The following is a 12467-nucleotide window of genomic DNA, read 5'->3' on the forward strand; positions in this document are numbered from 1 at the left end:
TAGAGTTGATATTTTTTCTAGTACAGAAAAAAGTCAGACAGCAATCTGTTTTGCTAGTCTTTTAGGACTTGGAGTTTTATATGATTTTATATCAAAAATTATTGTCTTGAATTCAATTTAAATAAATGCTCTGGTAATCTGGGTCAGTTCATAAAAATTAGGTTAAAGTTTTATTTTATTTTATTTTATTGTTTGTTTTTTTGAGATGGAATCTTGCTCTGTCACCAGGCTGGAGTGCAGTGGCGCAATCTCAGCTCACTGCAACCTCCACCTCCTGGGTTCAAGCAATTCTTCCGCCTCAGCCTCCCGAGTAGCTGGGACCACAGGCGTGTGCCACCACACCCGGCTAATTTTTTTTTTTTGTATTTTTAGTAGAGACGGGGTTTCACCATGTTGGCCAGGATGGTCTTGATCTCTTGACCTCGTGATCCGCCCACCTCGGCCTCCCAAAGTGCTGGGATTACAGGCGTGAGCCACTGTACCCGGCCTAAGTTTTTAAAGCATTATTAAAATTGTGACTTTATAGGTTTTAAGTGAATTGGTTAATTTATATAGCATGCTGAACTTTCATTCATTCGTTTAATTCATTTTCTTACACTTCAGCACATTATTTCACATTCTCTAATTACTCTTGAGTTATTGTCCTCTTTTTCCTGAAACAAAGTCTTGTGCTTTCGAATCTCGCTGTATGTGAAAATCTGCACCCTGTCTTGCTCCCTTTTTATGGCTCTTTTGCGGAAATTTTTCCCTTTTGGGAGAGAGTGACCCTAAATGTTAAAGATAAGGCATGAATGATTTATGAAACAGAATAATATATCCCATATTTTCCCAAATCCCTCTAACTTCTATTGCCTTTTTTCTTGGACTACCACTGCACATTGAGCATACGTCTTCATAGAGCTGTCCAGAAAGACGCCTAGTTCTTTTTACAGGTCTGGAAGCTCTCCATGTGTTCCACAGGGCCAATATTAAAAAGGATTGTGAATAGCCAAGAAAGCAAAAATAAAAATTCAGATGTAATGAACATCTTATGACAGAGGTGATTGAGTTCTTGGAATTGAAAAGTAATTGGATCTAATTGTGAAGCCCAATTGTTTATAGCAGGAACATGTATAGGATTTATGATTTTGGATGGTCTATTCCACGCTGAATCTAAGCACTGTTAGCCCCAAACGACCGTGTGTATAACGTGTGTTAGTTCAAGTCATGCTTCTTATTGGGCAAAGCAGATGACAGTAGTACTATCCCAGTGATGCTGCAGGCTCTCCCATTAGAAGAGGGGCTAGAGTAGGGGACCCTTGTGTGGTAGTTCTCAGCATTTTCTTAATGATTTTATGCCAATCACATGTGTAATGTGTACCCCTCAGTAGTTGCTCTCATTTCACTTCAGTGATTTTCAACAATTGCGGGGGCAGATGGTGGGTGGGAGTGGGGTGCACTGGGCACATTAGCAGAATGTTGGGGTATGTGCTCTAAAAATGACCCGCAGGAGATGATGAGCTGCCATTTCTCTCAGTGCTGCCTGCCTGCCACTCCTGTTGAGAATAACTCACATGAGAACATAGCAAGGGTTATAAGGAAATACTGCATTCAATTCTAGGCCAATAAAAATGGAAATTTTCAAATAAATGGACCTTCTACGTAGAAAATTAGAAATTATCAAGATTGATTCTAAAGGTAAAAAAATGTATCCACAAATATAATCATGAAAATAATTAATGTCAAAAATTTATACCCCAAAAGGCTTCAAAACCACATAGTTCTATGGGTAAATTCTTTTCAACTTTCAAGGAACACATTAATCCCAATGATATAACTAAGCTGTTCCAGTATGACCCCATATCTTAGCAATATTTCTCAACAAAATGCGTGTGCAGGCTATTATGTATAGGGAAAAAAAACGTTTGAAACAAATGCCTTAAATTATTAAAGTCACATATCTGATTGGTGGGCTTGGGGGTTTGATATTTTTCTTTACATTTTATCCTCCAAATTATATTGAACACGAAATATTTTTATTATTTTTATAATTTTATATACAAAATGCATGATTTTTTCTTGAAGGGAAGAAAGCAGTTGTGAATACACTGAATGACATGTCACCTGAGCACACTGGCAAATCTGTGACAAACATCCACCTTGCATTGGAAAGGCCTCTTTGTGGAGTACCTACTGCCACTGTTGTTCATAGTACTTGTAGATTCCTCTAGGCCAGTGACCCTCCACTTTGTCTGGATGTTAGAATCATCCACGAGGCTTTAAAATGATCTCCTGGGCACTGGTATACATTGTGAAAGCTCTGCGGGTGATTCTAAAGTGCAGTGCAGTCCAGAACCATTGTGAGAGGCTCACCGTGTATGTCTTAAAGAGTTCTGGTATTTTGACTCATTTCAGCAGTAAATGAAGTGGAAGCCATGGGTGTCTTTGGCAGAATAAGCTGAGACCAGTGAAAGCCCAGCCCTACCTTCAGTCTGTCCTTTTGGCCCTTTGAGTATAGGGTGTCCAGTCTGAATATCTGTCCTTCACTGAGATGCAATTTGGGATAATAGCTCTCCAGTGAAAATTACTCAGTATGAGACTGTTGTTTACATGAACTTTTCAGTTCAACTCTTCTTAGGGAACAAGAGGTTTAGTTTGGTTCCTAGTGATATGCAACTCCAAGAATTTTCATTACACCTGGCCTGGATGTCAATTCTATTTCTTATCACTCAATAAAACAATTTATTAGGAAAATAAGGTTTAAAAGTGCCAAATTACATATAATACAACCCTTGCAAATCATAAATGTACTAAATCTTGTTGGACAGCAGGAGAGGTAACTCAGATATGTCTTTCCTTAGGGCTCCTGGCTGGGAGCTTGGTCCTGAGGTCTGTGTTGGGCTAAAGAATGAGACTGTGCAGATAGTTGGAAGCAAAGCAGGACGGCCTTGGACAAAGTCTGCTGGCTCTGGTCTGAAGCCTGGCGTGGGTTGTGGGCTTGTCAGCTCTGGGTCCATTTGGTTATCACAAATAGGAAGCCCAGTCTCTTGGCAGGAGCCAAGGATGAGGGGCCAGGTGGGCTTAAGGAATGTGACAGAAATACTGCTATATTATGCAGTTCTTGGTTTTTACATCGAACTTTAAAGGTGGCGGTATTAAGAATAAATGATCAGGCATCGCATGGGACCAGAAACTGCTCTGCCTCTCCTGAACATCCCCTATGTCCTGTTATGTCCCCATCCTTCTCAGCTGATTTATCTTTTCAAGTCGACAGCCCTCTGGAGCAGTAGGAAAATCATTACCGTATCTATTTAGCGGCAGGAACATTGAAAGCTTTCATAAAGCCCAAGCTTTCTCCTTTTTGCCCTCATCATCCTGTGAACCACAGAGATTTTGTAGATACAAGTATTTTCCATCAAGCTTATGAATAACACCACTTGGCAGAGGACCCTGAACAAAGAACCAGACTGCAATGTTTTGTAGTGACTTTATATACAATGTGCCTTAATTACTGGCAAGCCTGTCAAGAACTTATTCCCACATGTGTCAACACTTTCTTAATACACTGTAATTCATCATGTTAGCATGGCAGAAACAAGGTACTCTACGTCCTTACATGCATCCTCTGCAAGTGCTGGTCTTGAACTGCATATCCCTTCTTGAGTGTCTTCGTCTGGTGAACAAAGAACAGGCTATAGCATTGAAATCGTGAGGTCCCTGGAGCCCATCAAAGTCGTCCATCACTGAGTACTTTAGCTTGGGCTCCGGAGCACTCTCCATCCAAGAAGCACTGCTTTATTGTCAAAAGGACATTCGCTTAATAACAGCAGTAAATCGTGAAAGGCAGTCTAATTTTAGGCAGAACACTTGGCTAAGAGAGAATCCTATCATTTACCCCTTGTGACAATTTTATTCATTGAGTTCATTTTCTTGCTAGTTGTATGATTAAATTAAGATCAGAATGTATTTCTTTTTAATAAAAAAAAAAAAGGAATGCCTTTCTGGTTGGGGGAAGGAGGGCAGGAAGGGAAAAGGGAAATCTAAATAATAAACACTGCATTTCAATTGGAAATAGAGTGATTTGACATGCCACATTATGCTTTCTGGATCATCTCTTAACCCTTTGGCTATTGTGAGTGAATTTAAAAATGGGCTCTGAGCCTGACGGTTTGGGAAAGAAGTGGTGAATCTGAGCCCTGTCTCAGAGAAAAACTGGCGTTGGATCCCAAAGCAACTTTGCTTTTAATACTTATTCAGATTGCTTATTTCATTTTTACATTTCAGTTTTATAGCTGAGGAGAGGGAAGATAAATTTATCTACCTCAAGTTTCAGATTGTACGAGATATGCTTCATATGATCTCTTGGCTAATGCAAGCATTTTAGAAAGTTCAGAAGGAAGGAACGAGAGATCTGAGTAGGGGAAGCAGAGAAGTTTTCTTTCTGGTACTGCTGAAGCTTCAAAGAAAGTTCTTCTCTCTGAGAGTCTGTCTTGCAGTCTGTAAAACCCAGTGTTTGATCGCCATTCCTTACTCTCAGTCGTTGAAATACATGAGTGTGGTACATGGCGGCATCTTGGTCAACAAGGGAGAGGCCACCAGTTTTGCATTAATATTTTACATGTCGTCTCATGGTATTTTCCAATAATTGGAGAAACTTACATCTGATAGAGCTATGCTAACAGTGCTTAAATTTTAATATTTGTCAAATATTGAGTTTATCTTATGACAAGCATGAGAATGCTATAGTACAAACATATGAATAATAAGCATTGTCTTCCCCATATAGCAACAGGCTAGCTCTCTCTTAATGCACATATTCATTACACAATTATGATGATGCCAAAGCACATAGGGAAGCATACATCTTTCTGCTTTCTAGAGACTTGCAATCTAATCAAGTGGTGTGTGTATGGTTATGAGCCAGTAGGAGGGGTCCTGACAGTGTGTACAAGGGAGGAAAGGGCTGGCAAAAGAGGAGTTGTCCCTGGAGTTAGGCCTTTCCTGATGAAAGGACTTTTCAGAGCAGAAGATAAGGAGAATTGTAGAAAGCAAGAAAATCGATCGATGTATACAACATCTCTGACATCTCTGAAGGAAGCTTTCTAACTTTCTAGAGAGACACTGTTAAAATACACATCAAATAACTTGATAAAGCTGAATACATCATTTTTTTTCTTTCCCGTTTGCTTCCTTTGTGTATTCATAGAATACACATGTGTTTCCTTTGCGTATTCATGGAACCAACATCCTGTCATTTTTCCAGGTTCTAAATCTCAAAGGAAAATCTCTTTGCTGCTTCTCTTTCACTCTCTTACCCAAGTTCAAATGTACTTGGAAACCCTGCTGATTTTATTCTGTAATATTTCTCTAAGCCCTCTGTCTCACCACTCCCCTGTCCCTGATCTTAGACTGTCAATCACTGTGCTCTTGGCCTCCAGTCTTTCTGCCTGATTCATTTTACACTTAGCTGTCAGATTAGGGCTTTTTTTGAAGCACGTCTCTTATACTCGCCTACTCAAAAACCTTCACTGTTTATAGGAAAAGGTTCAAATTCCCTAGTCTACATGCAAGCACCTCTCCATCTGGCTCTATAGTGCTTTCATATTCTGTAATTCAGTTAAGCAAAATTCTACTTTATGCTTTCCTCTGTCTTTGATTGTTCTTTCTTTTATTAGTGCTAAGTTCATTCAGTTCTGTTCAAGATCATGCTAATAAGTTCATTCATTATTGCCTATAGTCAGTGCTTAAACCATGATTGTTGAATGAGTATACTGAAGAATTCAACATGACGTGTTAATTTTTGAAGGTTTTTATGAGTTGGTTAATAATATTAACATGAGTTGGGGATTAATTATCCATAGAAGTATTACTATTTGTGTATAAGACCAGTACTTTAAGAATTTTCTTCCATTTGCATTAAATCAATGATCCTATTGATTATTGGTAAATTTAGAAATCTTTTAAATCACTTCCTTCATAATAAAATTTGATTCTGACAATCAAAAGCACAGATATATGATTACAGCCAGCAGAGAAATAGAAGGAAGAAGATTAGAGTATTAGAGTAATATTGTTACTATGTTATGCTACACTAAAAAGATAAATGTCCACATTCCATGATTTAATAAAATAAACGCTTATTTCTTGCTACATAAAGTCCAATGCAGGTCAGGCAACCTAAAGGAATTCTCCTTCAGGCACAGACTCTGCGATCCAGGCTTCCTTCAGCAGGTGATGTCACCATCTCAATACAGAACATACTTTGGCACAACAGTGCTTATTTTCACATATCACTTTCACTCATACGCTATTGGTCAGAACCAGTCATGTGGCCCTGCCTACTGCAGGGCACCTGAGAAGTATAGAGGAGCATATGGAACATTTGGTGAGTACTACTATCTCTACTTTAGGAAATAGAGTTAGTGAGAAGTATGACGGTTCTCAGATATTAATACAGAAGATAATGGTCTGCCTCTTACTAGCTGTGTCAGGTTGTTTGGCAGATTGTTTGACCCTTCTGTGCCTCCGTTTATAGATATAACATGCTTATTTTTATGATAATAGTAGCTACCTCATAGGTAGAGTTTAAAATCCCTGCAAAACATTTGGAAGAATGCCTGGATTATTATAAGTTTCACTTGATGATAGCTATTATTATTATTAATATGAGAAACTAGGAATGAGAGACAATGGAAACCATTGAAGTAAAATTAATTTGAAATAAAATTCTTAAAAATAAGGCTTAATATGAAAACTAAAGGTCTTTTTTGGCCTTGATAGGCTTTGGTAAAACAGTCACAGTGGCCAAGTGGTCTATCAGGTCACTTTCTTGAGGAATTATGATAAATAAATATAGTTATTTTGTTAGTATTGTTTTTAAAGAGATCATTCTGAAAATTATGCCCATAAGACCAGATTTAAACTTATAGTATGGATAAAGAGGATTCAGTTAACAAGACCTGTCTTTTAATTATTGGATAGTAGAATGAACTAGAGGGTGATCCTCAGCTTCCCTGCAATAGAAGATGGTAAAATAATTCATTTATGAGGAAATCTATACCTTTGGGGTTCACATTAGCCAAACAGACAATGGAGCCTGCCGGAGCAGTCCGGAAGAGTGGTTACAGCACACTCTCTGGAGCTGGGCTGTGGACTCCAAGTCCTGATTCTGTCTGTCGCCAGTTGTACTGCCTTAATCCTCCTGTGTCTCAACTTCACTATCTATAAAATGGGCATAATAATTGTACTCACCCACCCAATATGGTTTTGTGAGAATGAAAGACATTAATTTAGTTAAAACACTACAAAAATGCTAGCTCCATAGTAAGTGTTCATTGATTGTTAGCTGTTGTTACTTTATCTCTGAGGACAATGAAAATGTAAAAATGATCCAGAGAGTAGGACAGAAAGTCAGGATGAGAAATGGCGAAATGTCAGCAGGGCACAGTACATGTTGACAGCGAGGTGTATTAAGCTGTAGAACACAGTCCCCAAGGACAAGATGAAATCTGCTGTTTGAGTCATGTAAGGTCAGACGTAGTACCGGAGAACAGGCCACAGGAAGTGTTCTCATGCTTGTAAGTTTAGGGACAAGATGACCTAATAAGGCATTTTTCACCTTGAATTTCTCTGATGACTAGGTTAGAAAGCTGGAGAGACTGACAGATTGTTCTTTTCAGGAAGGGAACTATGCCAGGAAGTCTGTGTAGATTTAGAAATGTGGTTCTGAGTGCAGTGTCAACATGCATCATCACTTGCAGAGGTAGGAGCTCTTCGGGTTCCAAAGTCAGGTGTGGAATGAAGGCAAAACACCTGGCTAATTTGGGCCAAAATGCTAAGAAAAAATGAGGGAAAGGAAGCCTTTGAATTTAAATTATCTGGAAAATTACTTCAATTTTCAACATCATTTTGCATGCTATAAACATTTCTTACTGTAGATATTTTGGAAGACAAGTGTGTGGATTAAGGATCTTTTCATCAGCCTTAATAAAGAAGGTTTGCAATATTTTTTATTTCTTGGCATTATTTTTAATGTCTCAGACTAAATACAGATAAACGTATTCAGATAAGAGGTCTCTACTTTCAATTTTATTTTTCCTTAGCCAAGAGAAGGAAACTCATATGCATTTGTAGAAATAATGAAAAGGAAGTTTAGCATCTTCCAAAAAATCATAACGTTATATGAGGATGGGGGCCTAGTGTGTCTTTCAAAAAGTACTTTTAATATTATTTATGTTTGAAAATAAATAACTTTCATTTTCTTAATATAAATTACTTAAACATTGTCAAAATTGGAATGGTATAAAAAGAGGAAAATTTTTTTTTTTTTTTTTTTTGAGATAGAGTTTCACTCTTTTGCCCAGGCTGGAGTGCAGTGGCACAATGTCTGCTCAGTGTGACCTCCGCCTTCCGAGTTCAAGCAATTTTCCTGCCTCAGACTCACAAGAAGCTGGGAATTACAGGTGCCTGCCACCACACCTGGTTAATTTTTGTATTTTTTGTAGAGATGGGTTTTCACCCATGTTGGTCAGGCTGGTCTCGAACTTAGTGCTGGGATTACAGGCGTGAGCCACTGCACCCAGCCGAGGCAATGAATTTTAATGGTTTTGGGGAAGCAGATTTTGTAATATATTAAAGGAAGAGGTGTGTGTGTGTGTGTGTGTGTGTGTGTGTGTAATACGTACAGATATATCCATTCGTCTTTAAATAAATAAGTTCAGCATCTAAACATATGAAGACCATGCTTTTTGCCTGGGATAAGCTTAGTGTATGCACATGCCAAGGAAAACCAGGACAATATAGTAGAAAAGTTCCAGGGGCAGAAATTCCAAGAGCTGGGTTCCTGTTCAGCTGGAGTTCCAATTCTGAAACCTTGAACCAGTCACTTAGACTCAGTGAGCATGTCTTCTCATCTGTGAAAGGGGAATAATAATAATATCCTTTTATAATCCATAGAGATAAAAATGTACATATATAAATGTCAAAATGTTTTCCAATTGTAAAGTGCTAACAAATATACTATAATACCATAACTGCCATACCTGAACTTTAAAGCAGACAGCAAAGACTCACTGCCAACACACACACACACACACACACACACACACACACACTTACACTTGAATATTGTTCAAATATACCATAATTTTTGCATTTTGCCTAGGGTATTCAATTTTACAAATATTTGTTCTATCTTCACTTTAGAAGAGAGGGTGATGAGAAGTCCTTAAGGGTGAAGGAAAGCACAATAACTTAACTTTTTTATCCTAGCTTTATCCAACTCACCCCTGCCTGCTAGCATACCTGATCTGTGCATGAACATAAATATAAAGAATTGTTTTACTTTAGTTTTTTCTCCAGAGAAATGGGAAATTTTTTCTCTTCAACTTTTATTTGAAGTTCCAGGGTACTTGTGTAGGACGTGCAGGTTTGTTTAGTAGGTAAACGTGTGCTGTGGTGGTTTGCTGCACAGTTCCACCCATCACTTAAGTATTAAGCCCAGCACCCATTAGCTGTTCTTCCTGATACTTCTCTCCCTCACAAGCCCCAGTGTGTGTTGTCACCCAGCCCCGCCATGTGTCCATGTGTTCTCATCGTTCAGCTCCCACTTATAAGTGAGAACATGTGGTGTTTGATTTTCTGTTTCTGCATTAGTTTGCTGAGGATAATGGTTTCCAACTCCATCTATGTCCCTGCAAAGGACATGATCTCGTTCCTTCTTATGGCTGCATAGTAAGGAATGGGAACATTTAATGTTCAGGTCTGAAATAATCATTTCTCTGAAAAGAGCATTCTTTTGCTTATTCAGACTTCCTTCCATTGCTTCTGGCGTCATTTTGGCATGAAACAAACATCTGGAAACTCCTAACCCTCCGGGATCTTCTCTTCTCCCTTGGGAATTCGTGATTGGATTTTTGACATTTGACCTCTCCCATATTGCTCTCATGGAGAGTTGTCATCTGACAGTAGTTGCAAGAAGGAAGAGATATTTATAGAATATCTCGTTATTGTACAGGATTGTGTCTCTATGGTTAAATACTGGGTTTCTGCCTCCAAATTAGTAGTTTACTGTCATCTTAAGTACTGAAAATGTATGGAGTTATTATAGTTAAATTCTTATTCCTAAAATGAAAACAAAAGAAAATACTACTTGCTAATTTCTTTCTATTTTTTACATCTTTGGATGACTTCTATTGCTTTGCAGTGGCAAGTAATACTGTTATACAATTGTTTTCCCCAGAATTGGATTGCTTTTGGGGGTATTCCACGTATATGTTTTAGCAGTGGTGCTGTTCTCAAACTCAAGAAATCACTAATAGAACAGTTAAACATGTTAAAATGTTAGCCATTTCTTTGACCTTGTAATATTTTGTCTGACAATTGAGATAATTGGTGAAATACAAAATCTAGATTTGTGCTGGTAAGTACTTAGGAAAATTAGAAGATATTGCAAATCATTTTAAAACAGGAAGACTATCTAAGGAGGTGATGGGATTCCTAAGCTCACGGGATCATGAAAGCTCGAGTTAAAGTACACTATGGCCTTATGGAGAATAATTCCAAATAAATTATGTAGGTACTCCCCCTACCTAAAGAGGGTAGTGTAACTTCCATTCCTTAGATCTGAGTTGAATGTAGTGACTTCCTTCCAAAGTGTACAGTATGAAAATGAGGAAAGGGGAAGGAAGAGTAATTTTACAACGAAGAAACCTGTCAGACTATGACAGTCAGGTGGTTGAGGCCGATGTCGACAGTTATAAAGCATGTCGACAGTATGTACCCTTGGTATAATGGGATGGAAATGGCATTTTTACTTTGGGGGACTCCCTCGCAATAACCCAAAACCCCAGTCTGACCTTGAGAAAAAAATATGCAAATTTCGGGAGAGGTGTATCCTATGAAATAACTCACCAGTAGTCCACAATACTGTCAAGGTCATCAAAAACAAGGGAAGTCTCTGAGAAGCTGCCATAGCAAAGAGAAGTCAAAGAGGCAAGATAACTCAATGTAATGTGGTATTCTGTTTGGGATGCTGGTGCAGACGAAGGGCAGTAGATAAAAAGCAAGAAAATCTAAATAAACCATGGGCTTTGGGTAATAATAATATATTAATATTGGTTCATTAATTATAATAAAGGTATCATGCTAATGTAAAATGTTAACAGTAGGGGAAACTGGGTGCTATGGTTTGAATTCATCTCCTAAAAAGCACATGTTGGAAACTGAATTTTCAATCCAACAGTGTTGGGAGGTAGAGCCTAATGAGAGGTGATTAGGCCATAAGGGCTTTGCCCTCATGAATGGATTAACTTCTTATTAAGGGAGTGGGTTTGTGGTAAAGGGGTAAGTTTGGTCCCTTCTCACCATCTGCTATATGATGGAGCAGCCAAAAGGCCTTTACCAAATATTCTTTATGAATTACTCAGTCTTAGCTATTCTGTGACAGCAGCACTAAATGGACTATGACACTGGGTGTGGGTTACATGGGAATTCTTTGTACTATCCTTCAATTACTCTGTAAATCTAAAACTGCTCTAAAATATAGTGTTCATTTTATTTTAAAAAGGCACTTTGGCAACTGTCCAACTGATATCCTTCTAGTGATCAAAACTCTGCCAAGACTCGGTGTCTTCTTGAATTCCTTGAATGACAGGCAATTAACCATTTCCAAAAGTGATACTTTGATTAATGTACAACCCTTAGTGTTTTGTCCTACTTTATTTATTTATTGTTTTTGGTAGGTAGCAGCAGCTACCAAAGAAATCTGAGATGGCTAGGATTAGCTACTCCCCCACAAACATCCTACAAAGCTAAAAAAAAAAAAAGTATCTCCAAAGAGATTCTGCTCCCATGCACTTCTTTTACTACCTTTCATTAGCAAGTGGGTACAAAATAGTTCATATAGTTTGTTCTGTAGGTCTTATAAAGTCTAAACTCTCTTTTCTTTTTGGCATGCTAACCACATTTCATATGAAAAGTTCACTCCAAGCAGATGTGATATTTGAGTCAGGATTTTGTACCCTACAATAGGCACCATGAAATCAGAAATCCTCTTAAACCAATGGTTGAAATCAAGCATCATTCCTAATCATTCAAAGTGTGGGATTTGTTGGATTTTCAGACTATTCATTCAAAAGTGCTTCTAAACTGTTCTTGGCCCATTTCCCTGTCTTGGTACTTCTAATGTCACCATTGAGAGCCAAGTTTAGTATGCACCATGCTAGTCACTAGTTTAATGAATAAAACCCATTTTTAAAAAGCATTCAGCATGCTAATTAGCAAAGCTTGTTGATTGAGGTACTGGTATCTGAAGGACTTGTAATACATACTTCAGAGCATGGCCTTTTCTGATGTAACGTATGTGACCACCCATGAACTATGCATTCTTGATGTCATGTCAGCTAACCATCCTTAGAATTAAAGCTTTAGCTGGTCAAAGATCATAGTACATTGATTATATGGAATGTCTGTAAATTACAGACATTGGT

General features: G+C 38.1%; 1 protein-coding gene across 1 annotated transcript in view; it reads left to right on the top strand.

Annotated features, from left to right (window-relative positions):
- Positions 1 to 12467, top strand: part of LOC105726706 (protein fantom-like) — a 494354-nt gene that overhangs the window by 154055 nt on the left and 327832 nt on the right. The window lies entirely within an intron of this gene.

Source organism: Aotus nancymaae, unplaced genomic scaffold (genome assembly GCF_030222135.1).
Source record: "Aotus nancymaae isolate 86718 unplaced genomic scaffold, 86718_ANA_hifiasm-v0.15.2.pri h1tg000009l, whole genome shotgun sequence".
In the NCBI taxonomy this organism is placed as follows: domain Eukaryota; kingdom Metazoa; phylum Chordata; class Mammalia; order Primates; family Aotidae; genus Aotus; species Aotus nancymaae.